A 3,232-nucleotide genomic window follows, 5' to 3' on the forward strand; every position below is an offset into this window, starting at 1 on the left:
ATGTTTCTTACACGGTAACAACCTAGATATCATACAGCAAGTTGACCCCGCAATTATACTTTGAAGATAAAAACAAAAGTCACCAATATGAGAACGAGTAGAACAAAATCTGAAAATCTACAAGCTACGAGACAGAAAGGAACTTGGAAATTGGGGATGATTTTTCTCCAAGAAAGAAGGGTTTATTCATTTGGTAAATACTTGAATGCTTATTACATACTAAGGATAGTGGTAGAGTTTAGGGATCTTAGTGGTTGAAAATGGAGAAGAAAAAGAAGAGATAATAAAGGAATATTCCAGAGAAAGTGGAGCATCTTTGTCAGATTCGAGGGAACAGGACAAAGTGACACTGTTTCTCTTCTGTGAAGCAAGAAGTGAGGTGGAGGTTGGGAGGAAGGTAGCGAGGAAGACAGTAGGTTTAGAAGGGTCATGGTGAAGGACAAGGGACAACTGGAAAGATGAGGTCCCAACTACGGCTCTGCACTATAAACCGGAGTCAACAGTGGATAGTATTCAGTGTTTATTGCAAGAGCATGTGGAAGGGGCCGTTGGCTGGAAGTGAGACCTGGACTCCGGTTCTACCTGTCATGAAAAAACTGACTGGGCTGGCAAGTTATGTGGCGTCCTGAGGCATTTGTTCTGAGTTATTGCTGTCGTTGTTCATCAAAACAAAAACACTGGAGAGCACACCACTAAGACCTCTCTTTGAAACACGCTGTTGAATAGTCTGGATGTGGCTTGGCTGCCAAAGTGCATGTGCTGCTGCCTTGGTCCTCGGCATGGTGTTGTCACGATCTTTTAAGAGGTGCCATCTGACGGGAAATCATCAGGTCACCGGGAGCCGCCCTAAGACGAGATTAAGTACGTCTGGTGGGCACCCAAGTTAGCTCTCAGAGACGGCTGTAGAAAAAAAGCCTTGCCCTACTCTGGCTTCCTGTCTGGCCATGTGATCTCTCCCCACCTTTGTGACACCAGCAACCAGGATGCCCTTGTGAACATTAAGCAGATACTGATGCCAGGCTCTTGAACCTCTAGTGTGGTGAGCAAAATAAGCCCCTCTGGATAGTTTCCCAACCACAGGTATTTTGTTACAGGGATGAAGTATCCAGAATCAGTATTTTCTGGTTAGGTTTTCAACTGGTGATACGTGCAGCCCACAACATGCTATAAAGTCACCTGGATGGCATGAAAGTCTTGTCAAAATACACATGTCTGAGCTGGGTGTGGGGCCACACCTGTAATCCCAGCACTTTGAGAAGCTGAGGCAAGAGGACCAAAAGTCTCAGCCTGGGCAACTCAATGACTTGGACAGACTGTCTCACAATAAAAACTAAAAGGGCTGGGGATGTAGTTCAGTGCAAAGACCTTGGGTTCAATCCTTAGTCCCACAAACACGCACACAGATACACAGGCACACATATTTTCACATCTATCCTCAGAAAAACATCTCGTAAAGTTGATGTTAATAACTTCTTACCTTTGGGGAAATAAACATAGTGGCTGAGAATAAATGACTTTCTTAAATGTCCAATGTAGGGGTCAATTTTTTTTTAACCATTATACTGTCAACATCTGGTGGGGGTCTTAGTTCCAGGACCCCTGAAGATATCAAAAGCCTCAGATGCCCATTTGCATATGAGAGCCCATATATTTTATTTTTGGGATGAGAGAGGGAACTCGCTGTGCTGCCCAGACCGGCCTCGATATCCTAGGTTCAAGAGACCAACCTGCTTCAGCCTTCCAAGTAGCTGGGACTACAGGTGCCCACTGCAGCTGCTTCCTTAAATTACCTCTAGATTAACTTATATTAATAGTGTTAAGGCTATGTAAATAGTCGCACTGTCTAGGGAATAACGACAAGGAAAAAAAAAACAAAACTCCGTACAGGTCAGACAATTTTTTTTCTGGATTTTTTTCGACCTGCGGTTGTTTGGATCCACAGACGGGGAGGGTGGACTGCACGCGCGTCCCATTCTCTCCAGGGGCAGGTCTTGACAAGGGGATCGGGATGAGCTTTCAGGGAGGATTCAAACACCCGGAAATTACACAGACTCGTTCTGTGATGCACGAAGGAACGTATTCAAACTTTCTTGGTCTTTCAAAGTACCTGCTCCATACCTGCTCCCAAAAGGAGTGAACAATCATTGCTGTAAAAAAAATCTTCCTTTTCTAAAAAAGTTCCCGAATCGCATGTTAACAGTGGAATTTCCGGGGCCTTCTGGTTAGTATTCTAATCCTCAGGCTCTCCGCAGTGAACCTGTTGCCAGGCAGCTGGAAGCGCAGTGTTCGGAAGGGCGCGGAAGCGCGAGTCTGACCGCGACGCGGACTTGCCCCGGTTTCGAGGGCGCCCTTGCGGCTCCGTCTCCGCGTATCCCAGCCAGTCGCGCAGCTTTGGGCAGGCTAACTCCATCTCCGCCGCACGCACAGCGGAAGCCAAACGTAACCTGCCGGCGAGGAAGGGCCCATCCCCCACTCCCGAAGGCGGCAGCTGAGTGGGCGACCTGCTAGTCCCAGCGTCCCCGCCCCGTCCCCCGTGCCTCTGGCCTGCCACCTCATATCCCGGTGACACCCCACACCCCAGTCAAGCTCCCTCAGTGCCCATTCCTCTCGAGCTCCTCGCCAGGCTCCCGGGAGCCCGAACCCAGCCACTGACTAAGGACGAACCGCCTCCAGGGGACGGTGGCCGACACGTGACCAACGCAAAAAAGCCGTAGTTGTGTGGGTCCTCCTGGCAGCTACAGCCGGCGCCTACGAGTACGCATGCGTGAGACAGGCGCTCCCCTCCCAGCGACCGTTTCCAAGTGGATCTGCGCATGCGCCATGTAACGTCCTATGGCCCAAGGAAGGAGGGACTGCCGCCAGAGGTGCCAAAGCGCTTGCGCAATAGGTGGAGGCGGGCGTTTGTTTCCTCCCTTTTTTTCGAATAGGATTTGAGGGGTAGATTCGAGTTACAAAATGGCCGCCTGGAGCCTGTTCGCTGCTGACTCGCCGGCGCTCTCGGAGTGAGTGGACGTGTCTTCCGCCCAGTGGTGACCACACAAGAGAAGCGGCCCCCGGGGGACATGGTGTTTGAGACGCCAGGCTTGCTGACCACGAAATCCTTCGAGGCTCCCAGCGCACCGGAAGCGACCCGCCGCCGCTTCGGACGCGATCACCGCCTGGGCCCTGCTCGTCGCCGCGCCCACGACCCAGCGAGAGCCGCGGCGGCCGCCGGAGCGGTGAGGCAGGCGCG

At 51.1% G+C, this 3,232-nt stretch overlaps 1 protein-coding gene across 2 annotated transcripts in view; it reads left to right on the forward strand.

Annotated features, from left to right (window-relative positions):
* Positions 1–1,859: 1,859 nt before the first annotated feature.
* The window catches only part of Nup50 (nucleoporin 50kDa), a gene marked incomplete in the record, with an annotated part of 19,670 nt that continues 18,297 nt past the window's right edge, over positions 1,860–3,232 (forward strand). The window contains 2 exon segments of one of the 2 annotated variants that reach the window (XM_013511627.1): positions 1,860–2,822; positions 2,928–3,218. 2 annotated transcript variants of the gene reach the window in all.

Source organism: Chinchilla lanigera, unplaced genomic scaffold, assembly GCF_000276665.1.
Source record: "Chinchilla lanigera isolate Chin_1 unplaced genomic scaffold, ChiLan1.0 scaffold00012, whole genome shotgun sequence".
Taxonomy (NCBI): domain Eukaryota; kingdom Metazoa; phylum Chordata; class Mammalia; order Rodentia; family Chinchillidae; genus Chinchilla; species Chinchilla lanigera.